Source organism: Oncorhynchus keta, chromosome 6, assembly GCF_023373465.1.
Source record: "Oncorhynchus keta strain PuntledgeMale-10-30-2019 chromosome 6, Oket_V2, whole genome shotgun sequence".
NCBI classification, from domain to species: domain Eukaryota; kingdom Metazoa; phylum Chordata; class Actinopteri; order Salmoniformes; family Salmonidae; genus Oncorhynchus; species Oncorhynchus keta.
In genome coordinates, this window is record NC_068426.1 from 9246152 (window position 1) to 9274097 (window position 27946).

The window sequence follows — 27946 nt, forward strand, 5'->3', positions numbered from 1 at the left end:
AACTAAAGTGTTAACTAAGGTATATTGAGCAGGGCTAGAGGCTCTACAGTGAAATAAGGCAACTTGATGATTGAGTTGGAAGCATGCGTGAACAGAGAGTACAGGAGGGGGCTGAGCATACACTCTTGTGGGGTCCCTGTGTTGCAGTGTGATGGCGATTGCCTCCGTGTATCTATTAGGGCAGTGTGCAAATTGCTGTGGGTCAAGGGTGTCGTGGTAAGGTGGAGGTGATATGATCTCTCAAAGCACATCATGATGACAGAAGTGAGTGCTACGGGGCGATAGTCATTTAGTTCAGCTACCTTTGCTTTCTTGGGTACAGGAACATCTTGACACAAGTGGAAACAGCAGTCTGAGATAGGGAGATTGAACATGTCTGTAAACACTCTAGCCAGCTGGTCTGCGCATGCTCTGAGGACGCGTCTAGCATGTGTGTGTGTGTGTGTGTGTGTGTGTGTGTGTGTGTGTGTGTGTGTGTGTGTGTGTGTGTGTGTGTGTGTGTGTGTGTGTGTGTGTGTGTGTGTGTGTGTGTGTGTGTGTGTGTGTGTGTGTGTGTGTGTGTGTGTGTGCGTGCGTGCGTGCGTGCGTGCGTGCGTGCGTGCGTGCGTGCGTGCGTGCGTGCGTGCGTGCGTGCGTGCGTGCGTGCGTGTGTGTATCATTATTCTGCCATCAGCCATAGAGCATAATTGATTAACATGAAGGACTGGAGGAGATTAGGATAGGCAGACCGTGTGAAAGAGATAGAGAGAGGAGAGGTAGAGAGAGGGGAGGTAGAGAGAGGAGAGGTAGAGAGAGGGGAGGTAGAGGTAGAGATGGAGAGGTAGAGAGAGGGGAGGTAGAGGTAGAGATGGAGAGGTAGAGAGAGGGGAGGTAGAGGTAGAGAGAGGAGAGGTAGAGGTAGAGAGGAGAGGTAGAGATGGAGAGAGCAGAGGTAGAGATAGAGTGGAAGAGGTAGAGATGGAGAGAAGGGAGGTAGAGATTTAGTGGGGAGAGGTAGAGATAGAGAGAGGAGAGGTAGCGATAGAGATAGAGATAGCAATAGAGAGAGGAGAGGTAGAGATGGAGAAGAGAGGTAGAGAGATGTAGAGATAGAGCGGAGTGGTAGAGAGAGGAGAGGTAGAGAGATGTAGAGATAGATCGGAGTGGTTGAGAGAGGAGAGGTAGAGATGGAGAGGAGAGGTAGAGATAGAGGAGAGGTAGAGAGGAGAGGTAGGGATGGAGCGAGGAGAGGCAGAGGTAGAGAGAGGAGAGGTAGAGAGGAGAGAGGATAGGTAGAGAGGAGAGGTAGAGGTAGAGAGAGGAGAGGTAGAGAGGAGAGGTAGAGAGGAGAGAGGATAGGTAGAGAGGAGAGAGGAGAGGTAGGGATGGAGCGAGGAGAGGTAGAGGTAGAGAGAGGAGAGGAAGAGAGGAGAGAGGAGAGGCCGGGATGGAGAGAGGAGAGGTAGAGGTAGAGAGAGGAGAGGTAGAGAGGAGAGAGGAGAGGCCGGGATGGAGAGAGGAGAGGTAGAGGTAAAAGAGAGGAGAGGTAGAGAGGAGAGAGGAGAGGCCGGGATGGAGAGAGGAGAGGTAGAGAGGAGAGAGGAGAGGTAGAGAGGAGAGGTAGAGGTAGAGAGAGGAGAGGTAGAGATAGAGAGGAGAGGTAGAGAGGAGAGAGGAGAGGCCGGGATGGAGAGAGGAGAGGTAGAGAGGAGAGAGGAGAGGTAGAGAGGAGAGGCCGGGATGGAGAGAGGAGAGGTAGAGAGGAGAGAGGAGAGGTAGAGGTAGAGAGAGGAGAGGAAGAGAGGAGAGAGGAGAGGCCGGGATGGAGAGAGGAGAGGTAGAGGTAAAGAGAGGAGAGGTAGAGAGGAGAGAGGAGAGGCCGGGATGGAGAGAGGAGAGGTAGAGAGGAGAGAGGAGAGGTAGAGAGGAGAGGTAGAGGTAGAGAGGAGAGGTAGAGGTAGAGAGGAGAGGTAGAGGGGAGAGAGGAGAGGCCGGGATGGAGAGAGGAGAGGTAGAGAGGAGAGAGGAGAGGTAGAGAGGAGAGGCCGGGATGGAGAGAGGAGAGGTAGAGGTAGAGAGGAGAGGTAGAGAGGAGAGGTAGAGAGGAGAGGTAGAGAGGAGAGGTAGAGAGGAGAGAGGAGAGGCCGGGATGGAGAGAGGAGAGGTAGAGAGGAGAGAGGAGAGGTAGAGGTAGAGAGAGGAGAGGAAGAGAGGAGAGAGGAGAGGCCGGGATGGAGAGAGGAGAGGTAGAGGTAAAGAGAGGAGAGGTAGAGGAGAGAGGAGAGGCCGGGATGGAGAGAGGAGAGGTAGAGAGGAGAGAGGAGAGGTAGAGAGGAGAGGTAGAGGTAGAGAGGAGAGGTAGAGGTAGAGAGGAGAGGTAGAGAGGAGAGAGGAGAGGCCGGGATGGAGAGAGGAGAGGTAGAGAGGAGAGAGGAGAGGTAGAGAGGAGAGGCCGGGATGGAGAGAGGAGAGGTAGAGGTAGAGAGGAGAGGTAGAGAGGAGAGGTAGAGAGGAGAGAGGAGAGAGGAGAGAGGAGGGGTAGAGGTAGAGGTAGAGAGAGGAGAGGTAGAGAGGAGAGAGGAGAGGTAGAGAGGAGAGAGGAGAGGTAGAGAGGAGAGAGGAGAGGTAGAGAGGAGAGAGGAGAGGTAGAGAGGAGAGAGAGAAGAGAGGAGAGAGGAGAGAGGAGAGAGGAGAGAGGAGGTAGAGGAGAGGAGAGAGAGGAGAGGAGAGAGGAGGGGTAGAGGTAGAGAGGAGAGGTAGAGAGAGGAGAGGTAGAGAGGAGAGAGGAGAGTAGAGAGGGAGAGAGGAGAGAGGAGAGAGAGAGAGAGGAGGAGAGAGAGGGAGGGGTAGAGGTAGAGGTAGAGAGGAGAGGTAGAGAGGAGAGAGGAGAGGTAGAGAGGAGAGAGGAGAGGTAGAGAGGAGAGAGGAGAGGCCGGGATGGAGAGAGGATGTGCCAGTCGGCCTTTCCTAAATTCTGATTCAGATGGTTGATTGCAGATGGATGGCTGGTAACGAGTCATTGCCTGTTCTGGCCTTGAACACACACACAATCGAGAGGGAGGCACATCACCGTTGTGTGTGCCTGCCTGCCTGCGTAAGTGTGTGTGTGTGTGTGTGTGTGTGTGTGTGTGTGTGTGTGTGTGTGTGTGTGTGTGTGTGTGTGTGTGTGTGTGTGTGTGTGTGTGTGTGTGTGTGTGTGTGTGTGTGTGTGTGTGTGTGTGTGTGTGTGTGTGTGTGTGTGAGTGAGTGAGTGAGTGAGTGAGTGAGTGAGTGAGTGAGTGAGTGAGTGAGTGAGTGAGTGAGTGAGTGAGTGAGTGTGAGTGAGTGAGTGAGTGAGTGAGCATCATTATTCTGCCATCAGCCATGGAGCATAATTGATTAACATGAAGGACTGGAGGAGATTAGGATAGGCAGACCGTGTGAAAGAGATAGAGAGAGGAGAGGAGAGGTAGAGGTAGAGAGGAGAGGTAGAGATGGAGAGGTAGAGAGAGGAGAGGTAGAGAGAGGGGAGGTAGAGAGAGGGGAGGTAGAGGTAGAGAGAGGAGAGGTAGAGAGAGGAGGGGTAGAGAGAGGGGAGGTAGAGGTAGAGATGGAGAGGTAGAGAGAGGAGAGGTAGAGAGAGGGGAGGTAGAGGTAGAGATGGAGAGGTAGAGAGAGGAGAGGTAGAGAGAGGGGAGGTAGAGGTAGAGATGGAGAGGTAGAGAGAGGAGAGGTAGAGAGAGGAGAGGTAGAGAGAGGAGAGGTAGACAGAGGAGAGGTAGAGAGAGGGGAGGTAGAGGTAGAGAGAGGGTAGGTAGAGATGGAGAGGTAGAGAGAGGGTAGGTAGAGGTAGAGAGAGGAGAGAAGAGGAGAGGAGAGGTAGAGGTAGAGAGGAGAGGTAGAGATGGAGAGGTAGAGAGAGGAGAGGTAGAGAGAGGGTAGGTAGAGAGAGGAGAGGAGAGGTAGAGAGGAGAGGAGAGGAGAGGAGAGGAGAGGAGAGGAGAGGAGAGGAGAGGAGAGGGAGAGGAGAGGAGAGGAGAGGAGAGGAGAGGTAGAGATGGAGAGGTAGAGAGAGGAGAGGTAGAGAGAGGAGAGGTAGAGGTAGAGATGGAGAGGTAGAGATGGAGAGGTAGAGATGGAGAGGTAGAGAGAGGGTAGGAGAGGAGAGAGGAGAGGAGAGGAGAGGAGAGGAGAGGAGAGGAGAGGAGAGGTAGAGGTAGAGAGGAGAGGTAGAGATGGAGAGGTAGAGATGGAGAGGTAGAGGTAGAGATGGAGAGGTAGAGATGGAGAGGTAGAGAGAGGGTAGGTAGAGGTAGAGAGAGGAGAGGAGAGGAGAGGAGAGGTAGAGAGGAGAGGTAGAGATGGAGAGGTAGAGAGAGGAGAGGTAGAGAGGGTAGGTAGAGGTAGAGAGAGGAGAGGAGAGGAGAGGAGAGGAGAGGAGAGGAGAGGAGAGGAGAGGAGAGGAGAGGAGAGGAGAGGAGAGGAGAGGAGAGGAGAGGAGAGGAGAGGAGAGGTAGATGTAGAGGTAGAGAGGAGAGGTAGAGATGGAGAGGTAGAGATGGAGAGAGCAGAGGTAGAGATAGAGATAGAGTGGAAGAGGTAGAGATGGAGAGAAGGGAGGTAGAGATTTAGTGGGGAGAGGTAGAGATAGAGAGAGGAGAGGTAGCGATAGAGATAGAGATAGCAATAGAGAGAGGAGAGGTAGAGATGGAGAAGAGAGGTAGAGAGATGTAGAGATAGAGCGGAGTGGTAGAGAGAGGAGAGGTAGAGATGGAGAGGAGAGGTAGAGATAGAGAGCAGAGAGGTAGAGATAGAGGAGAGGTAGAGAGGAGAGGTAGGGATGGAGCGAGGAGAGGCAGAGGTAGAGAGAGGAGAGGTAGAGAGAGGGGAGGTAGAGGTAGAGATGGAGAGGTAGAGAGAGGAGAGGTAGAGAGAGGGGAGGTAGAGGTAGAGATGGAGAGGTAGAGAGAGGAGAGGTAGAGAGAGGGGAGGAGAGGTAGAGATGGAGAGGTAGAGAGAGGTAGAGAGGTAGAGAGAGGTAGAGAGAGGAGAGGTAGACAGAGGAGAGGTAGAGAGAGGGGAGGTAGAGGTAGAGGAGGGTAGGTAGAGATGGAGAGGTAGAGAGAGGGAGGTAGAGGTAGAGAGAGAGAGAAGAGGAGAGGAGAGGTAGAAAGGTAGAGATAGAGAGGTAAGAGAGGAGAGGTAGAGAGAACAGGTACCTAGAGAGAGGAGAGGGAGAGGAGAGGAGAGGAGAGGAGAGGAGAGGAGAGGAGAGGAGAGGAGAGGAGAGGAGAGGAGAGGAGAGGAGAGGAGAGGAGAGGAGAGGAGAGGAGAGGAGAGGAGAGGAGAGCCTACTTGAGAGAGAGATAGATGAGATGAGATGAGATGAGATGAGATGAGATGAGAGGAGAGGAGAGGAGATGAGATGAGATGAGATGAGATGAGATGAGATGAGAGAGATGAGATGAGATGGATGGAGGAGATGAAGGTGTAAACTTAGAAGAAACCTAAACAAGATTTGAGATGATCAAACAAAAACAGATTGAGATGAGATGAGATGAGGTTTTGAGAGGAGAGGAGAGGAAAGGAGAGGAGAGGAGAGGAGAGAGAGAGAGGAGAGGAGAGGAGAGGACTAAAAGAGGAGAGGAGAGGAGAGGAAAGAGATGGAGAGGAGGATGGAGAGGTAGAGAGAGGAGAGGTAAAAGAGGAGAGGTAGAGATGGAGAGGTAGAGAGAGGAGAGGTAGAGGTAGAGATGGAGAGGTAGAGATGGAGAGGTAGAGAGAGGGTAGGTAGAGGTAGAGAGGAGAGGAGAGGAGAGGAGAGGAGAGGAGAGGAGAGGAGAGGAGAGGAGAGGAGAGAGAGAGGAGAGGAGAGGAGAGGAGAGGTAGAGATGGAGAGGTAGAGATGGAGAGGTAGAGGTAGAGATGGAGAGGTAGAGATGGAGAGGTAGAGAGAGGGTAGGTAGAGGTAGAGAGAGGAGAGGAGAGGAGAGGAGAGGTAGAGAGGAGAGGTAGAGATGGAGAGGTAGAGAGAGGAGAGGTAGAGAGAGGGTAGGTAGAGGTAGAGAGAGGAGAGGAGAGGAGAGGGAGAGGAGAGGGAGAGGAGAGGAGAGGAGAGGAGAGGAGAGGAGAGGAGAGGAGAGGAGAGGAGAGGAGAGGTAGATGTAGAGGTAGAGAGGAGAGGTAGAGATGGAGAGGTAGAGATGGAGAGAGCAGAGGTAGAGATAGAGATAGAGTGGAAGAGGTAGAGATGGAGAGAAGGGAGGTAGAGATTTAGTGGGGAGAGGTAGAGATAGAGAGAGGAGAGGTAGCGATAGAGATAGAGATAGCAATAGAGAGAGGAGAGGTAGAGATGGAGAAGAGAGGTAGAGAGATGTAGAGATAGAGCGGAGTGGTAGAGAGAGGAGAGGTAGAGATGGAGAGGAGAGGTAGAGATAGAGAGCAGAGAGGTAGAGATAGAGGAGAGGTAGGGATGGAGCGAGGAGAGGCAGAGGTAGAGAGAGGAGAGGTAGAGAGGAGAGAGGATAGGTAGAGAGGAGAGAGGAGAGGTAGAGGTAGAGAGAGGAGAGGAAGAGAGGAGAGAGGAGAGGCTGGGATGGAGAGAGGAGAGGTAGAGGTAGAGAGGAGAGAGGAGAGGCCGGGATGGAGAGAGGAGAGGTAGAGAGGAGAGAGGAGAGGTAGAGAGGAGAGAGGAGAGGCCGGGATGGAGAGAGGAGAGGTAGAGAGGAGAGAGGAGAGGTAGAGGTAGAGGTAGAGGTAGAGGTAGAGGTAGAGAGGAGAGAGGAGAGGTAGAGGTAGAGGTAGAGGTAGAGGTAGAGGTAGAGGTAGAGGTAGAGGTAGAGAGGAGAGAGGAGAGAGGAGATGTAGAGGTAGAGGGAGAGATTAATCAAAACAGAAACATTTTACATTTGGCTAGAAATTAAAAAAGAAATGATCTCAACACAAAAGCACACAGGGGCACAAACACCTACCTGAAGGGGACAGCATTCCCTCCCCCATATGCCCCCCTAGGCAGAAGGCTTCAAGGGGACTCCTATGGTAGGTACACCTATAGCTCATCTCTTGGCAGTAGTACTGTAGACTACTTTATCACTGACCTCAACCCAGAGTCTCTCAGAGTGTTGACAGTCAGCCCACTGACACCCCTATCAGATCACAGGTAAATCACAGCCTACTTGAACAGAGCAATACTCAATCATGAGGCATCAAATTCAAAGGAACTGAAAAATATTAAGAAATACTATAGATGGAAAGAAAGAATTTTGGAAACCTTCCATAAACAATTAGGCAACAACAAATTACATCCCATTTAGACAACTTCCTGGACAAAACGTTCCACTGTAATAGTGAAGGTGTAAACTTAGAAAACCTAAACAATATATTTGACCTCTCAGCTTCCCTATCAAACAAAAACAATTCTAACAAAAAACTAACAACAATGACAAATGGTTTGATAAAGAATCAAAAACCTACGAAAGAAATTGAGACACCTATCCAACCAAAAACATAGAGACCCCCAAAAACCTGAGTCTATGCCTTCACTATGGTGAATCACTAAACCAATACAGAAATACACTATGGAAAAAGAAGGAACAGAACGTCAGAAATCAGCTCAATGTAATTGAAGAATCCACAGATTCTAACCACTTCTGGGAAAATTGGAAAACACTAAATAAACAACAACACAAAGAGTTATCTATCCAAAATGGAGATGTATGGAGATGTATGGAGATGTATGGAGATGTGTGGGTAAACCACTTCTCCAATCTTTTTGGCTCTATAACAAAGAACAAACAGCAAAAACATGATCAAATACAAATCTTAGAATCAACTATTAAAGACTACCAGAACCCACTGGATTCTCCAATTACTTTGAATGAACTACAGGACAAAATTCAAACCCTTCCTCGGCTAAAACAATTTACGGAGCAAATGTCAAATTGGCTTTTTACCAAAAACGTATTCACCCTACACACCGTAACTGACAAACAAACACAAACCAAAACAATGGAAAAGTTGTCACATTCTTTGTTGATTTCAAAAAAGCATAAGACTCAATTTACCACAAGCGTCTGGTAAAAAACACACACATTTCTTCCCAAAGGGCCGTGAGGTGAGCCAGGGATGCAGCTTAAGCCCCACCCTCTTCATCATATATATATAAACAAATTATCGAGGGCACTAGAACAGTCTGCAGCACCCGGCCTCACCCTACTAGAATCTGAAGTCAAATGTCTGCTGTTTGCTGATGATCTGGTGCTTCTGTCACCAACCAAGGAGGGCCTACAGCAGCACCTAGATCTTCTGCACAGATTCTGTCAGACCAAAAAAGGTCCAGTCGCCAGGACCACAAATACAAATTCCATCTAGACACCATTGCCCTATGCACACAAAAACACAATACGTACCTTGGCCTCAACATCAGCGCCAAAGGTAACATCCACAAAGCTGTGAACGATTTGAGAGACCAGGCAAGAAGGGCCTTCTATGCCATCAAAAGAAACATAAAATTCAACATACCAATTAGGATCTGACTAAAAATACTTGAATCAGTTATAGAACCCATTGCACTTTATGGTTGTGAGGTCAGGGATTCGCTCACCAACCAAGAATTCACTAAATGGGACAGACACCAAATTGAGAATGCATGCAGAATTCTGCAAACATATCCCCAGTGTACAACGTAAAACACCAAATAATGCATGAAGAGCAGAATAAGGCCGATACCCGCTCAATATCAAATTCCAGAAAAGAGACTTTAAATTCTACAACCACCTAAAAGGAAGCGATTCACAAACCTTCCATAACAAAGCCATCACCTACAGAGAGATGAACCTGGAGAAGAGTCCCCTAAGGCTATGTGCACACTGCCCACAAAATGAGGTGAAAACTGAGCTGCACTTTCTAACCTCCTGCCAAATGTTTGACCACAATAAAGACACATATTTCCCTCAGAGTACACAGAACCACAAAGAATTAAAAAACAAACTCCAATATCTACTGGGTGAACAACTACAGTGTGCAATCACAGCAGAAAGATTTGTGACTTTTGTACTTTAACTATAAGTACATTGTTACAACACTGTATATAGACATAGTATTTACATTTGAAATGTCTTTATTATTTTGGAACTTCTGTGAGTGTTTACTGTATATTTGCTTTGTTTATTTTCTATTTTTCTTCATTTGTCAATGTAAACATATGTTTCCCATGCCAATGAAGCCCCAGTGTCACGCCCTGGCCATAGAGAGGCTTTTTATTCTCTATTTTGGTTAGGCCAGGGTGCGACTAGGGTGGGCGTTCTATGTTCCTTTTTCTATGTTTTTGTATTGCTTTGATTTTGGCCGGGTATGGTTCTCAATCAGGGACAACTGTCTGTCGTTGTCTCTGACTGAGAACCATACTTAGGCAGCCTGTTTTCCCACAATGGGTTGTGGGTAGTTATTTTCTGTTTTGTGTGTATTGCACCTTGCAGAACAGTTCGTTTGTAGTATTGTTTTTTTGTTCAAGTATTCGTATTTATTAAAAGTATCATGAATACTTACCACGCTGCACCATGGTCCTCTTCTCCTTCTCCCGATGACAATCGTTACACCCAGGCTCAGACTGGTAACAGAAAGAATGGAGGAAAACACAGAGTAGCCACTCTGCCTTGATGACAACTTTGCACACTCTTGCCATTCTCTCAACCAGCTTCATGAGGTCGTCAACTGGAATGCATTTCAAATAAAAGGTATGCATAGTTAAAAGGTAATTTGTGGAATTTATTTCCTTCTTAAAACCTCTTAAGGTATAGGGGGCAGCATTTTCACTTTTGGATAAATAGCGTGCCCAATTTAAACTTCCTGCTACTCATGCCAGGAATATAAGATATGCATATTATTAGTAGATGTGGATAGAAAAGACTCTAAAACTGTTTGAATCATGTCTGTGAGTATAACAGACCTTATGTAGCAGGCAAAACCCAGAGGACTAACTGTTCAGAATCTATTTTTTTGGCCTCTGACTGTTCCCTGGGTTGTCTTTGCCGAGGGATATTTCATAGGAACCTGTTTTTAGTTCCTACCGCTTCCACTGGATGTCACCTGTCTTTGGAATTTGGTTGAGGTTATTAATTTGTGCAACGAAGAAGCACATCCTGGAACAACGTTACACTATTGAGAGTTGCGCAAGACGTAAAAAGGAGCATGATTTGTTTACTTGCTGTATTGAACACAGATTGCCCCGTCTACAATTTGATCGATTATTAACGTTTTTAATAAAGTTAAAGTTGTATTACAAAAGTAGTTTGAAATATTTTGGAAAAGTTCATGGGCAACTTTTGAAATGTTTTGTAGTGACGTTGCGTTTTTTGACAGCTGTTTTTTTTCTTGATCAAACGCGTCAAATAAATGGACATTTGGATATTTATGGATATGTATGGATATTTATGGATATGTATGGATATTTATGGATATTTATGGATATGTACGGATATTTATGGATATGTATGGATATGTATGGATATTTATGGATATTTATGGATATGTATGGATATTTATGGATATTTATGGATATGTATGGATATGTATGGATATGTATGGATATGTATGGATATTTATGGATATGTATGGATATGTATGGATATGTATGGATATGTATGGATATTTATGGATATGTATGGATATGTATGGATATGTATGGATATGTATGGACTGTGATGTTTATGGGACGTATTGGAGCGCCAACAAAAGAAGCTCGTCAAAGGTACTGCATGTTTTATATTTTATTTCAGCGTTTTGTGTAGCGCCTGCAGGGTTGAAATATGCTACCCTCTTTGTTTACTGTTGTGCTATCATCAGATAATAGCTTCTTATGCTTTCGCCGAAAAGCTTTTTAAAATCTGACATGTTGGCTGGATTCACAATGAATGTAGCTTTAATTGAGTATCTTACATGTGTGATTCAATGAATGTTAGATTTTTATATCATTATTTGAATTTGCTGCGCTGCATTTTCCCTGTTTTTTTTCCAAGTGGGACGCAAGCGTCCCCTATACCATAAGAGGTTTTTAATGCGTGTGAGACAATCAGTGTAGGGGTGGTACACAGAAGAGAGCCCTATTTGGTAAAAGACTAAACCCATATTATGGCAATAACAGCCCAAATAAACAAAGAGAAATGACTTTGAATGTTTCTTTAAGTGCATTCGCAAAAACCATCAAGCACTATGATGAAACTGTCTCTCATGAGGACCGCTACAGAAAAGGAAGAGCCAGAGTTACCTCTGCTGCAGAGGATAAATTCATTATAATTACCAGCCTCAGAAATTGCGCCCAAATAAATGCTTCACAGAGTTCAAGTAACAGAAACATTATTAATCTCCATCCAACTCTAACCCCTTAATAATCTCCATCCAACACTAACCCCTTAATAATCTCCAACCAACTCTAACCCCTTAATAATCCCCATCCAACTCTAACCCCTTAATAATCTCCAACCAACTCTAACCCCTTAATAATCTCCAACCAACTCTAACCCCTTAATAATCTCCAACCAACTCTAACCCCTTAATAATCTCCCCCAACTCTAACCCCTTAATAATCTCCATCCAACTCTAACCCCTTAATAATCTCCCCCAACTCTAACCCCTTAATAATCTCCATCCAACTCTAACCCCTTAATAATCTCCAACCAACTCTAACCCCTTAATAATCTCCAACCAACTCTAACCCCTTAATAATCTCCAACCAACTCTAACCCCTTAATAATCTCCCCCAACTCTAACCCCTTAATAATCCCCATCCACATCTAACCCCTTAATAATCTCCAACCAACTCTAACCCCTTAATAATCTCCAACCAACTCTAACCCCTTAATAATCTCCATCCAACTCTAACCCCTTAATAATCCCCATCCAACTCTAACCCCTTAATAATCTCCAACCAACTCTAACCCCTTAATAATCTCCAACCAACTCTAACCCCTTAATAATCTCCATCCAACTCCAATAATCTCCCCCAACTCTAACCCCTTAATAATCTCCATCCAACTCTAACCCCTTAATAATCTCCATCCAACTCTAACCCCTTAATAATCTCCATCCAACTCTAACCCCTTAATAATCCCCATCCAACTCTAACCCCTTAATAATCTCCATCCAACTCTAACCCCTTAATAATCTCCAACCAACTCTAACCCTTTAATAATCCCCATCCAACTCTAACCCCTTAATAATCTCCCCCAACTCTAACCCCCCTTAATAATCTCCATCCAACTCTAACCCCGTAATAATCTCCAACCAACTCTAACCCTTTAATAATCCCCATCCAACTCTAACCCCTTAATAATCTCCCCCAACTCTAACCCCCCTTAATAATCTCCATCCAACTCTAACCCTTAAATAATCTCCATCCAACTCTAACCCTTTAATAATCTCCAACCAACTCTAACCCCTTAATAATCTCCAACCAACTCTAACCCCGTAATAATATCCATCCAACTCTAACCCTTTAATAATCCCCATCCAACTCTAACCCCTTAATAATCTCCATCCAACTCTAATAATCTCCATCCAACTCTAACCCCTTAATAATCTCCATCCAACTCTAACCCCGTAATAATATCCATCCAACTCTAACCCTTTAATAATCTCCATCCAACTCTAATAATCTCCATCCAACTCTAACCCCTTAATAATCTCCATCCAACTCTAATAATCTCCCCCAACTCTAACACCCCTTAATAATCTCCATCCAACTCTAACCCCGTAATAATATCCATCCAACTCTAACCCTTTAATAATCTCCATCCAACTCTAATAATCTCCATCCAACTCTAACCCCTTAATAATCTCCATCCAACTCTAACCCCGTAATAATATCCATCCAACTCTAACCCTTTAATAATCCCCATCCAACTCTAACCCCTTAATAATCTCCCCCAACTCTAACCCCTTAATAATCTCCCCCAAATCTAACCCTATTCTTGTTCTGAGAAATGGAAATTTCTCACATGGAATAGCCATTTCTCAAGAAACTAGAAATGACGAGTATCCAATCCTTCAGCTGCTGTGAAGTGTAGGAACTCCTCCGGTATCCCATTCTCATGTAATGCACCACCTCAGAAATCTGTTTATTTTCTTACCTTCACACTTATCTGGTCTCTTACATGATGACCAAACTGGATCTGGATCTGGTCTCTTACATGATGACCAAACTGGATCTGGTCTCTTACATGATGACCAAACTGGATCTGGTCTCTTACATGATGACCAAACTGGATCTGGTCTCTTACATGATGACCAAACTGGATCTGGTCTCTTACATGATGACCAAACTGGATCTGGTCTCTTACATGATGACCAAACTGGATCTGGTCTCTTACATGATGACCAAACTGGATAACCCATCCCCCAACTAACCCCTTAATAATCTCTCATGATGACCAAACTGGATCTGGTCTCTTACATGATGACCAAACTGGATCTGGTCTCTACCACTGATGACCAAACTGGATCTGGTCTTTTATATGATGACCAAACTAATCTGGTCTCTTACATGATGACCAAACTGGATCTGGTCTCTTACATGATGACTAAACTGGATCTGGATCTGGTCCCTTACAGAGGCCCATGATGATCAAACTGGATCTGGTCTCTTACATGATGACCTAAAACTGGATATGGTTTTTATATGATGACCAAACTGGAAGAAAATCCTTTTGCAACATGATGACCAAACTGGATCTGGTCTCTTACATGATGACTAAACTGGATCTGGATCTGGTCCCTTACATGATGATCAAACTGGATCTGGTCTCTTACATGATGACCAAACTGGATCTGGTCTTTTATATGATGACCAAACTGGATCTGGTCTCTTACATGATGACCAAACTGGATCTGGTCTCTTACATGATGACTAAACTGGATCTGGATCTGGTCCCTTACATGATGATCAAACTGGATCTGGTCTCTTACATGATGACCAAACTGGATCTGGTCTCTTACATGATGACCAAACTGGATCTGGATCTGGTCTCTTACATGATGATCAAACTGAATCTGGTCTTTTATATGATGACCAAACTGGATCTGGTCTCTTACATGATGACCAAACTGGATCTGGTCTCTTACATGATGACTAAACTGGATCTGGATCTGGTCCCTTACATGATGATCAAACTGGATCTGGTCTCTTACATGATGACCAAACTGGATCTGGTCTCTTACATGATGACCAAACTGGATCTGGATCTGGTCCCTTACATGATGATCAAACTGGATCTGGTCTCTTACATGATGACCAAACTGGATCTGGTCTTTTATATGATGACCAAACTGGATCTGGTCTCTTACATGATGACCAAACTGGATCTGGTCTCTTACATGATGACTAAACTGGATCTGGATCTGGTCCCTTACATGATGATCAAACTGGATCTGGTCTCTTACATGATGACCAAACTGGATCTGGTCTCTTACATGATGACCAAACTGGATCTGGATCTGGTCTCTTACATGATGATCAAACTGAATCTGGTCTCTTACATGATGACCAAACTGGATCTGGTCTCTTACATGATGACCAAACTGGATCTGGTCTCTTACATGATGACCATACTGGATCTGGATCTGGTCTCTTACATGATGACCAAACTGGATCTGGATCTGGTCTCTTACATGATGACCAAACTGGATCTGGTCTCTTACATGATGACCAAACTGGATCTGGATCTGGTCTCTTACATGATGATCAAACTGAATCTTGTCTCTTACATGATGACCAAACTGGATCTGGTCTCTTACATGATGACCAAACTGGATCTGGTCTCTTACATGATGACCATACTGGATCTGGATCTGGTCTCTTACATGATGACCAAACTGGATCTGGATCTGGTCTCTTACATGATGACCAAACTGGATCTGGTCTCTTACATGATGACCATACTGGATCTGGTCTCTTACATGATGACCAAACTGAATCTGGTCTCTTACATGATGACCAAACTGAATCTGGTCTCTTACATGATGACCAAACTGGATCTGGTCCCTTACATGATGACCAAACTGAATCTGGTCTCTTACATGATGACCAAACTGGATCTGGTCTCTTACATGATGACCAAACTGGATCTGGTCTCTTACAAGATGACCAAGCTGGATCTGGATCTGGTCTCTTACATGATGACCAAACTGAATCTGGTCTCTTACATGATGACCAAACTGGATCTGGTCTCTTACATGATGATCAAACTGGATCTGGATCTGGTCTCTTACATGATGATCAAACTGGATCTGGATCTGGTCTCTTACATGATGACCAAACTGGATCTGGTCTCTTACATGATGACCAAACAGGATCTGGTCTCTTACATGATGACCAAACTGGATCTGGTCTCTTACATGATGATCAAACTGGATCTGGATCTGGTCTCTTACATGATGACCAAACTGAATCTGGTCTCTTACATGATGACCAAACTGAATCTGGTCTCTTACATGATGACCAAACTGAATCTGGTCTCTTACATGATGACCAAACTGGATCTGGATCTGGTCTCTTACATGATGACCAAACTGAATCTGGTCTCTTACATGATGACCAAACTGGATCTGGATCTGGTCTCTTACATGATGACCAAACTGGAGCTGGTGATGTGCACTCTTAAGAAACAAAAGGTCCTATCTAGAACCTAAAAGTATGACAACGAAACAGCAACCATGTTAGATTGATGTGAATTCATAGTGTTAGTCATATACATGTATCTGGAGTTCTTCTCTCTCGTGCGTCATCGTAATTTTGATGTTCTTTTGACAGCTTGAGAAGATTAATATGAGAGAAGAGGAAATTTAAGAGACTGAGATATATATTTTCTCTCTCTCAATTTCAATTCAATTTCAATTCAAGGGCTTTATTGGCATGGGAAACATGTGTTAACATTGCCAAAGCAAGTGAGGTAGATAATATATAAAGTGAAATAAACAATAAAAATTAACAGTAGACATCACACATACAGAAGTTTCAAAACAATAAAGACATTACAAATGTCATATTATATATATATATATATATATATATATAGTGTTTTAACAATGTACAAATGGTAAAGGACACTCTCTCTCTCTCAGAGAAAACAAATATTGTCACATCCCTCCTCCCTCCATCATATCCACCCTCCATCATTCCCTCCCTCTCTCTCTCTGATCCCTCCTTCTTGATGATGTCTGCGTCACACATCACATCTACTCAGAGACAAGAGCTTCTCGTCAGCCTCATCCCTCTGAGTGTGTGTGTGTGCGCAAGTGTGTGAATGGGTGTGTGTGACTGTTAGCTGTGATAATATAAGCTGTGGGGAGATAGGCAGATGGGCTGGTTAATGCACTGCTGTGGTTATATAAGACCTGCTATAGCTGTTACTGTCTGGCTGTGTTACCGTCTTTCTCTCTCTCTCTCTCTCTCTCTCTCTCTCTCTCTGTCTGTTACTGTCTCTCTCTCTCTCTGTCTGTTACTGTCTCACTCTCTCTTTCTGTGTCTGTATGTCTGTCTGCCTGTCTATCTGCCTGTGTTACTGTATGTACTGTCTCTCTCTAGCTGTATGTCTGTCTGCCTGTCTGTCTGTACTGCAGCACTGAAAGTGAGGGAGGGAGGGGTGGGTGAGAGAGCTGGGCAGCCTGAGAAGGAGAGAGAGAGAAAGCGCGAGAAACAGAAAGAGAGAGAGGGCGAGAGGGAGGGGTGCAGGTATGAAAAAGGAAGACCACTTGGGACAGGTAGAGGGCCATATAGAGAGAATGGGTCAGGGTGGATGCAGGAGGCGGGAAGGCAGGGGGACAGGAGATGTGATAGTGTATGGTACGTCAAGACAGACAGACAGACAGTGATGTTGGGACTTGTTGTCCTGAGTTGGATTAACTCTGGTCTCACTCCAATAACTCTGTTATACACTTTACATTTCCTACCAGATGCTGAGTAAGAGAGTGGAGAGAGGGGAGAGAGGGGAGAGAGTGGAGAGAGTGGAGAGGGAGGGGAGAGAGTGGAGAGAGGGGAGAGTGGGGAGAGTGGAGACAGGGGAGAGAGTGGAGAGAGGGGAGAGAGTGGAGAGAGGGGAGAGAGTGGAGAGAGGGGAGAGAGTGAGAGAGAGTGGAGAGAGTGGAGAGAGTGGAGAGAGAGTGGAGAGTGGAGAGAGTGGAGAGAGAGTGGAGAGAGAGTGGAGAGAGAGTGGAGAGAGAGAGGGGAGAGAGAGAGTGGAGAGAGAGGGAGAGAGAGAGGGAGAGAGGGGAGAGAGTGGAGAGAGGAGGAGAGAGTGGAGAGAGGGAGAGGGAGAGAGGGAGGGAGAGAGGAGAGAGGGGAGAGAGTGGGAGAGGAGAGAGGGGACAGAGTGGAGAGAGGGGAGAGAGTGGAGAGAGTGGAGAGAGTGGAGAGAGGGGAGAGAGTGGAGAGAGGGGAGAGAGGGAGGAGAGAGAGAGAGGGGGGAGACAGTGGAGAGAGGGGAGAGAGTGGAGAGAGTGGAGAGAGGGAGAGAGTGGAGAGGGAGGGGAGAGAGTGGAGAGAGTGGAGAGAGGAGAGAGAGAGAGGGAGAGAGGGGAAAGAGTGGAGAGAGGGGAGAGAGGGTGAGAGTGGGGAGGGGAGAGAGTGGAGAGAGGGAAAGAGTGGAGAGAGGGGAGAGAGTGAGAGGAGGGGAGTGGGGAGTGGAGAGAGGGGAGAGAGAGGGAGAGAGTGGAGAGAGGGAGAGAGTGGAGAGAGTGGGAGAGAGTGGAGAGAGGAGGAGGGGAGAGAGTGGAGAGGGAGGGAGTGGAGAGAGGGAGAAGAGTGAGAGGGAGGGGAGAGAGTGGAGAGAGTGGAGAGAGGGGAGAGAGTGGAGAGAGTGGAGAGAGTGGAGAGAGTGAGAGGGAGGGGAGGGAGTGGAGAGAGTGGAGAGAGTGAGAGGGAGGGGAGAGAGTGGAGAGAGTGGAGAAAGTGAGAGGGAGGGGAGAGAGTGAGAGGGAGGGGAGAGAGTGGAGAGAGGGGAGGAGGAGAGAAAGAGAGGCAGGCAGTACTCAGACACAGAAAGAAAGAAAAACAAAGCTACTCTCTACAGGCTATAGAGGGACGGTGTGTGAGTTGGTAGCTATTTCAGTCCTTCTCTTCCACTCAGCACAGATATTTGTATAACAGAAGTACTGAGGGAGAGAGAGAGAATGAGGGAAAGAGAGAGGAGAGAAGGGGAGAGAGGAAAAGGTGAGGGATAGAGAGGACGTGAGGAAAATAAACAGATGAAGGAGAGAAAGGCAGAGTGAGGGAATGAGGAAGGGCTAGGAAGAGAGAGAGAGAGATAACTATCTGGTCCATAGTGAAGAATAGTAGAAGGCCCATGCTGTTTGGAGCTGGAGACCCCGATTCACCATCATAACACTGATCAATTATTTAAAGAGATTCTCTGGTACTTTTGTATTTTTAGCCAGCAGCTCTGAAAGTAGCACTCACAAGCCTAAAGTGTTCCCCTAAAATTGTGTACTATACGTAACATATGGGTACCACATCATTGCTCTCTTTCTGTCACTCTGCTCTGTGTGCATCTTGCTAGCTGTCACTCAAATGGCGAGGGGGCTAAAGCTGAACAGCTGGAACCTCAAATTGAGAGGGTGCGGCCTATGAGAAAATGGACCACACAGCTTCCAGAAAACTGTTGCTTTCAAACTAGGTATTTCGTAGGTATGACGTTAATTCTGCTCTTAGAGTATTTTTGTATAAACTACACATTGACATATGCAGCACAAAGAGGGGAAAATGGTTAATAGGTGCAATATGCAGAAATCACACTGCCATTTATTTCCTGGTTGAAAAAATGACAAGAAATAGATAGTGCAGAGCACGTATGTCAAACTCCTTTCATCTTCTCCTCACATGGTTGTCTGGGTCTAATTAAGGAACTCTCTTCACCTGGTTGTCTAGGTCTTAGTAAGGAACTCTCCTCACCTGGTTGTCTAGGTCTTAGTAAGGAACTCTCCTCACCTGGTTGTCTTAGTAAGGAACTCCCCTCACCTGGTTGTCTAGGTCTTAGTAAGGAACTCCCCTCACCTGGTTGCCTAGGTCTTAGTAAGGAACTCTCCTCACCTGGTTGTCTAGGTCTTAGTAAGGAACTCTCCTCACCTGGGTTAGGTCTTAGTAAGGAACTCTCCTCACCTGGTTGTCTAGGTCTTAGTAAGGAACTCTCCTCACCTGGGAACTAAGGAACTCCTCACCTGGTTGTCTAGGTCTTAGTAAGGAACTCCCTCACCTGGTTGTCTAGGTCTTAGTAAGGAACTAAGGAACCCCTCACCTGGTTGTCTAGGTCTTAGTAAGGAACTCCCTCACCTGGTTGTCTAGGTCTTAGTAAGGAACTCCCTCACCTGGTTGTCTAGGTCTTAGTAAGGAACTTAGTAAGGAACTCTCCTCACCTGGTTGTCTAGGTCTTAGTAAGGAACTCTCCTCACCTGGTTGTCTAGGTCTTAGTAAGGAACTCCCCTCACCTGGTTGTCTAGGTCTTAGTAAGGAACTCTCCTCACCTGGTTGTCTAGGTCTTAGTAAGGAACTCTCCTCACCTGGTTGTCTAGGTCTTAGTAAGGAACTCCCCTCACCTGGTTGCCTAGGTCTTAGTAAGGAACTCTCCTCACCTGGTTGTCTTAGTAAGGAACTCTCCTCACCTGGTTGTCTAGGTCTTAGTAAGGAACTCCCCTCACCTGGTTGTCTAGGTCTTAGTAAGGAACTCTCCTCACCTGGTTGTCTAGGTCTTAGTAAGGAACTCTCCTCACCTGGTTGTCTAGGACTTAGTAAGGAACTCTCCTCACCTGGTTGTTCTATTCACCTCACTGTTTACCCAGGTGTCGAACTCCCTCTCGCTAGGTCTTAGTAAGGAACTCCCCTCTCTGGTTGTCTAGGTCTTAGTAAGGAACTCCCCTCACCTGGTTGTCTAGGTCTTAGTAAGGAACTCTCCTCACCTGGTTGTCGAGGTCTTAGTAAGGAACTCTCCTCACCTGGTTGTCTAGGTCTTAGTAAGGAACTCTCCTCACCTGGTTGCCTAGGTCTTAGTAAGGAACTCCCCTCACCTGGTTGTCTAGGTCTTAGTAAGGAACTCTCCTCACCTGGTTGTCTAGGTCTTAGTAAGGAACTCTCCTCACCTGGTTGTCTAGGACTTAGTAAGGAACTCCCCTCACCTGGTTGTCTAGGTCTTAGTAAGGAACTCCCCTCACCTGGTTGTCTAGGTCTTAGTAAGGAACTCCCCTCACCTGGTTGTCTAGGTCTTAGTAAGGAACTCTCCTCACCTGGTTGTCTAGGTCTTAGTAAGGAACTCTCCTCACCTGGTTGTCTAGGTCTTAGTAAGGAACTCTCCTCACCTGGTTGCCTAGGTCTTAGTAAGGAACTCCCCTCACCTGGTTGTCTAGGTCTTAGTAAGGAACTCTCCTCACCTGGTTGTCTAGGTCTTAGTAAGGAACTCTCCTCACCTGGTTGTCTAGGTCTTAGTAAGAAACTCTCCTCACCTGGTTGTTCTATTCACCTCACTGTTTACCCAGGTGAAGTCGCTCTCTCTCTCTCTCTCTCTCTCTCTCGCTCTCTCTCATATACATAAATATATATATTATTTCTATTCAAAGGGCTTTATTGGCATGGGAAGAGTATGTTTACATTTCCAAAGCAGGTGGAATAGAAAATAAACAAAAATGAAATACACCATAAAGAATTGCCGGTAAGCATTACACTCACAACAGTTCAAAATGAATGGAGACATTACACTCACAACAGTTCAAAATGAATGGAGACATTACACTCACAACAGTTCAAAATGAATGGAGACATTACACTCACAACAGTTGAAAATGAATGAAGACATTACACTCACAACAGTTCAAAATGAATGGAGACATTACACTCACAACAGTTCAAAATGAATGAAGACATTACACTCACAACAGTTCAAAATGAATGGAGACATTACACTCACAACAGTTCAAAATGAATGGAGACATTACACTCACAACAGTTCAAAATGAATGGAGACATTACACTCACAACAGTTCAAAATGAATGGAGACATTACACGTTATATTATGGCTATATATAGTGTTGTAACAATGTGCAAATAGTTAAAGAAAAGAGGGAAAATATGTTTACATAAAAATGGGATATATTTACAATGGTGTTTGTTATTTACTGGTTGCCCTTTTCTTGTGGCAACAGGTCACACATCTTGCAGCTGTGATGGCACACTGTGGAATTAGATATGGGAGTTTCTCAAAATTGGGTTTGTTTTCAAATTCTTTGTGGATCTGCATAATCTGAGGGAAATATGTGTCTATAATATGGTCATACAGCCAGGTCTGCCTTTCTCAATAGCAAGGCTATGCTCACTGAGTCTGCATATAGTTGAATACATACACCTTTGCCAAATACATTTATACTTAGCCAAAAGGCATGTGGGAGACTCCCCAAACATATTGAAGAATGTACTCTGGTCAGATGAGACTATAATTGAGCTTTTTGGCCATCAAGGAAAACGCTATGTCTGGGGCAAACCCAACACCTCTCATCACCCCGTGAACAACATCCCCACAGTGAAGCATGGTGGTGGCAGCATCATGCTGTGGGGATGTTTTTCATTGGCAGGGACTGGGAAACTGGTCAGAATTTAAGGAATGATGGATGGCTAAAAACAGGGAAATTCTTGAGGGAAACCTGTTTCAGCCTTCCAGAGATTTGAGACTGGGACGCAGGTTCACCTTCCAGCAGGACAATGACCCTAAGCATACTGCTAAAGCAACACTCAAGTGGTTTAAGGAGAACATGTACATGTCTTGGAAGTGCTTAGTCAAAGCCCAGACCCCAATCCAATTGACAATATGTGGTATGATTTAAAGATTGCTGTACACCAGCGGCACCTATCCAACTTGAAGGAGCTGGAACAGTTTTGCCTTGATGAATGGGCAAATGTCCCAGTGGCTAGATGTGCCAAGCTTATAGAGACATACCACAAGAGATTTGGAGCTGTAATTGCTGCAAAAGGTGGCTCTACAAATTATTGAATTTGGGGGGCTGATTAGGTATGCATGCTCAAGTTCTGTTTTTTGTCTTGTTTCTTGTTTGTTTCACACACAAAAAATATGTTGCATCTTCAAAGTGTTGTGTAAATCAAATTATACAAACCCCCAAGCCAATAGTGTGGCCAGGGTTTGTTTAGGGGGGGTCTTGGCTGGTTGGGGTGGGGATGTGGCTGGTGATGCTGTGGTCTGTGTGTAGGTCCTCTTGGTGCAGGTCTGGGAGGGTGTCTTGCTGGTCTGGCCGGGTTGTCCATTGCTCTGTTGCTCCTGTGTGAGGTGCTGGGGCTACGGTTGAGGGTGACGACTTTTAGGGTCCTGGTAAAAGTTGTGGAGGTGGACCTAGACGTAAGGCTGTTCAAGCCCAGGGTGGAATGGTGGGCCAGGTAGAAATGAGGTTTTGAAGCACAGTCCCGGGAAATGCTTGCATCCACTTTATAGCCAAGATACACCCCTCTCAACTCACATGACGAACCACAGATCTCAGGAACTTCACAAAGGGACTTTTACTTGAGAGAGGAGTATCCCATAGCCAGATAGCATTAGCTATACATTATCATTCAGTTTGGTCTCTAAGACGAGGTTCTAATCTCGTTCTTGGTACTTCATAGTACCAAAACATTACCTCATCCAATGGCATATATCAATTGTCAATTCTAGATACTCCCCTCTCAAGAACAACCCACTCCTGGACAAGCTCAGGGAGGGGAGTGAGCATCTAGGTCATATACTAGGTCAAGATAAGGGCAACATCAGAGGGGTAATACAATGGTTCCAGAGACTGCCATACTCCTCCCCCCAATGGGAAAATGAGGGAGTGACTGGCGTACAGACATTGTGGAGGCCTTCACATGGTTTAACCTCTAGCGACGAGCAATCCCGTATCTGGGAGCGTAATCATAGCCTCAAGCTCATTACCATAACGCAACGTTTCCTATTCATGAAAATCGCATATGAAATGAAATAAATATATTCAAACACAAGCTTAGCCTTTTGTTAACAACACTGTCATCTCAGATTTTTAAAATATGCTTTTCTACCAAAGCTACACAAGCATTTGTGTCAGAGTATTGATAGCCTAGCATAGCATTAAGTCTAGCATTTGAAGAACTTCGGATGTTTTCAATGACGAGACTCTTAGTTAGATTGCAAATGTTCATTTATTCCAAAAATATTATTTGTGTAGACGAAATAGCTCCGTTTTGTTCATCACGTTTGGCTAAGAAAAAGACCGGAAAATGCAGTCACTTACAACACCGAACTTTTTTCCAAATTAGCTCCATAATATCGACAGAAACATGGCAAACGTTGTTTAGAATCAATCCTCAAGGTGTTTTTCACATATCTATTCGATAATCTATCAGTGGTGGCAGTTGGCTTCTCATCAGAAGCAAACGGAAAAATACTGCAGCTGGAGATTACGCAATAATTGCGACGGAGGACACCAAGCGACCACCTGGTAGATGTAGTCTCTTATGGTCAATCTTCCAATGATATGCCTACAAATACGTCACAATGCTGTCGACACCTTGGGGAAGCGACAGAAAGCCTAAGCTCATTCGTGGCCCATTCACAGCCATGTAAGGAGTCATTGGCATGAGGCGGTTTCAAAAAATATGGCACTTCCTGATTGGATTTTTATCTGAGGTTTTTCTGTAACATCAGTTCTGTGACACTCACAGACAATATCTTTGCAGTTTTGGAAACGTCAGTGTTTTCTTTCCAAAACTGTCAATTATATGCATAGTCAAGCATCTTTTCGTGACAAAATATCTTGTTTAAAACGGGAACGTTTTTCATCCAAAAATTAAAATAGCGCCCCCTATATCCAAGAAGTTAACAGATACATTCACAATGTTCAATTCTGACTTGTCCCTTTCTGATATTCTGCATATTACCAGACATGTAAAAGACAAGGCTGACCTCTCCCCTCTCTGGGCCCCAAGTGACATTTCCCTAGAGAAGAAATGAAAAATGCAACTGCCAACAGTATAGTCCAAAAAGAGACATTCTAATGACAAGTATCTCACATAAGCATATTATGAAAGTAAATAAAACCTCTTATTTATCTGTGTTTTCCAACTAATTCTGATTCAGCTACGACAGTATCAGAGATGACCACTTTGGGGAAACAGGAAGAGGCTTTTTCAATCACTCTCTCGAGTGCTGTGACCACCCTTTCCTGTTGGGCCCTGAGGCCATTTGTGCCGATGTCAATTATGATGTGGCTGAGGGACATTAGTCTGTCCTCTGACAACAGCTCCAGGGCCTAGTGTTTGGCACCAGAGTTTAGCCACTTGGTGTTCTCTCTCTCCCTCGGTCTCTCTCTCTCCCTCGGTCTCTCTCTCTCCCTCGGTCTCTCTCTCTCTTTGGAGGTATTGGACTAGCTGCTGCAGTCCCCATTACCTCAGAGGTTGAGCCTGAAAAACAGTCTGCACACACACACACACACAGCAATAGAGCTTAGCCCTACTACGCTACCAGATCTCTCCCTCCATCTTCTGCCAGGCTGAAAGCATCTGCCTTGTGTATTACTCAATGTTTCCACCTCTGACATTTACTCCATTACTATTCCCCGGGTCCCCAACACACACACAAAAACTCCATACAATACAGACCAAGACAACAGCTTCTCCCCTGAGTATCAAGCAACACACAAGCACACACTACTTTCTCTCTCTCCCCTCTCCTCCCTCCTCCTCCCTTCCTCCCTCCTCTCTGGTGCTGTACTGTGCAGTGTAATCAGAGGTGAAGTGGTTAAGCTCTCTTCATGGGGAGTAAACAGTAAAGCCATGTTTAATTGAGCTGCTCAACAACCGGCTATCAATAAGACTCTGTGTGACTGCGTGTGTGTTTATGTGTGTGTGTTTGCCTGCGTGTGTGTGTGCCTGCGTGTGCCTGTGTGTGTGTGTGCCTGCGTGTGTGTGCCTGCGTGTGTGTGTGTCTGCGTGTGTATCCTGCCTATGGAAGCAGTTTGACCAACGACCCACTATTGTGGAAAGGCTCCAAAAACACCCAAATAAACTCAGCAAAAAAATAAATGTCCCTTTTTCAGGACCCTCTCTTTCAAAGATAATTTGTAAAAATCCAAGTAACTTCACAGATCTTCATTGTAAAGGGTTTAAACACTGTTTCCCATGCTTGTTCAATGAACCATAAACCATTAGTGAAGATGCACCTGTGTAACGGTCGTTATGACACTAAGAGCTTACAGACGGTAGGCAATTAAGGTCACAGTTATAAAAACTTAGGACACTAAAGAGGCCTTTCTACTGACTCTGAAAAACACCAAAAGAAAGATGCCCAGGGTCCATGCTCAACTGCGTGAACGTGCCTTAGGCATACTGCAAGGAGGCATACTACAACACAGAGTTTAACATGGAATAAACAATAAACAAGTCAATGACACAGTAGAAAAAACGAGTCTATATACAGGGTGTGCAAAAGGCATGAGGAGGTAGGCAATAAATAGGCCATAGGAGCGAATAATTACAATTTAGCAGATTAACACTGGAGTGATAAATGAGCAGATGATGATGTGCAAGTAGATACTGGTGTGCAAAAGAGCAGAAAAGTAAATAAAATAAAAACAGTATGGGGATGAGGTAGGTAGATTGGGTGGGCTATTTACAGATGGACTATGTACAGCTGCAGTGATCGGTTAGCTGCTCAGATAGTTGATGTTTAAAGTTGGTGAGGGAAATAAAAGTCTCCAACTTCAGCGATTTTTGTAATTCGTTCCAGTCATTGGCAGCAGAGAACTGGAATGAAAGGTGGCCAAATGAGGTGTTGGCTTTGGGGATGATCAGTGAGATACACCTGCTGGAACGCGTGCTACGGATGGGTGTTGCAAGTCGCAGTGGCTTGTAGATGAACTGGAGCCAGTGGGTCTGGCAACGAATATGTAGCGAGGGCCAGCCGACTAGAGCATACAGGTCGCAGTGGTGGATGGTATAAGGTGATTTGGTAACAAAACGGATGGCACTGTGATAGACTGCATCCAGTTTGCTGAGTAGAGTGTTGGAAGCTATTTTGTAGATGACATTGCCGAATCCCACTATCAACTAGGTCGGCCCGAAACTTGCACTAGCAAACTAGCTAACTTTGCAACATTGTTTAAAATATCCTGGGCCCACAGTGTTTCCCGTGCCAGACACAGCTGTAGGCTATTTGTGCAAGGGATAAGAAGTAATCAGGTATTTTATGACATTTACACTGGACCAGAGCATTACACATTTCCCTTTCATGCCAAATGGTTATCAAATATTTGAGGAACTATTTTCACTCTCAACTGATTCTAAAAACAGACTTAGTTTAATTGCTGTTTTGAGGTGAAGAAAACCTTATTTGAGAAGCTCCACACTTCATTAGTGGTGGTGAGTTAAGACAATAAGAAATACTACCAAACATCCCCAAATGGAAACATTTTATAGGTCTACATTTGCATGCAGGCCAGGTAGACTAGTCCTACTTCTATATGGTAATCAGGCCAGGTAGACTAGTCCTACTTCTATATGGTAATCAGGCCAGGTAGACTAGTCCTACTTCTATATGGTAATCAGGTCAGGTAGACTAGTCCTACTTCTATATGGTAATCAGGCCAGGTAGACTAGTCCTACTTCTATATGGTAATCAGGCCAGGTAGACTAGTCCTACTTCTATATGGTAATCAGGCCAGGTAGACTAGTCCTACTTCTATATGGTAATCAGGCCAGGTAGACTAGTCCTACTTCTATATGGTAATCAGGCCAGGTAGACTAGTCCTACTTCTATATGGTAATCAGGCCAGGTAGACTAGTCCTACTTCTATATGGTAATCAGGCCAGGTAGACTAGTCCTACTTCTATATGGTAATCAGGCCAGGTAGACTAGTCCTACTTCTATATGGTAATCAGGCCAGGTAGACTTCTATAGTCAGGCCCTAGTCCTTCTATATGGTAATCAGGCCAGGTAGACTAGTCCTACTTCTATATGGTAATCAGGCCAGGTAGACTAGTCCTACTTCTATATGGTAATCAGGCCAGGTAGACTAGTCCTACTTCTATATGGTAATCAGGCCAGGTAGACTAGTCCTACTTCTATATGGTAATCAGGCCAGGTAGACTAGTCCTACTTCTATATGGTAATCAGGCCAGGTAGACTAGTCCTACTTCTATATGGTAATCAGGCCAGGTAGACTAGTCCTACTTCTATATGGTAATCAGGCCAGGTAGACTAGTCCTACTTCTATATGGTAATCAGGCCAGGTAGACTAGTCCTACTTCTATATGGTAATCAGGCCAGGTAGACTAGTCCTACTTCTATATGGTAATCAGGCCAGGTAGACTAGTCCTACTTCTATATGGTAATCAGGCCAGGTAGACTAGTCCTACTTCTATATGGTAATCAGGCCAGGTAGACTAGTCCTACTTCTATATGGTAATCAGGCCAGGTAGACTAGTCCTACTTCTATATGGTAATCAGGCCAGGTAGACTAGTCCTACTTCTATATGGTAATCAGGCCAGGTAGACTAGTCCTACTTCTATATGGTAATCAGGCCAGGTAGACTAGTCCTACTTCTATATGGTAATCAGGCCAGGTAGACTAGTCCTACTTCTATATGGTAATCAGGCCAGGTAGACTAGTCCTACTTCTATATGGTAATCAGGCCAGGTAGACTAGTCCTACTTCTATATGGTAATCAGGCCAGGTAGACTAGTCCTACTTCTATATGGTAATCAGGCCAGGTAGACTAGTCCTACTTCTATATGGTAATCAGGCCAGGTAGACTAGTCCTACTTCTATATGGTAATCAGGCCAGGTAGACTAGTCCTACTTCTATATGGTAATCAGGTGTGCATCCTTACTCAACACTGACAGAAGCGTTTCAAACAAAACATGATGAATAAATTGACAAATCTCGGAAATGGAATGAAAAAAACAAAGTATAGGTTGTGAGTTCTGCAAACAACGTGTCCA

General features: G+C 45.2%; 1 protein-coding gene and 2 long non-coding RNA genes across 4 annotated transcripts in view; 1 reads left to right on the forward strand and 2 right to left on the reverse strand.

Moving 5' to 3' along the window:
• LOC118384899 (reticulon-4 receptor-like 1) overlaps positions 1-27946 on the reverse strand; it is a 229373-nt gene that overhangs the window by 184234 nt on the left and 17193 nt on the right. The gene's annotated exons all lie outside the window — the stretch shown is intronic.
• LOC127930679 (uncharacterized) lies at positions 19349-20411 on the reverse strand. 2 transcript variants are annotated; one of them, XR_008138689.1, is made up of 3 exons: positions 20329-20411; positions 20185-20292; positions 19349-19500 (listed from the first exon to the last, which is right to left on the reverse strand). It is a non-coding gene; the product is annotated as an uncharacterized LOC127930679 (long non-coding RNA). The 2 variants fall into 2 exon arrangements; XR_008138690.1 differs by lacking the exon at positions 19349-19500 and adding an exon at positions 19542-19710.
• LOC127930680 (uncharacterized) lies at positions 26389-27793 on the forward strand. The gene is made up of 3 exons (XR_008138691.1): positions 26389-26517; positions 26555-26887; positions 26938-27793. It is a non-coding gene; the product is annotated as an uncharacterized LOC127930680 (long non-coding RNA).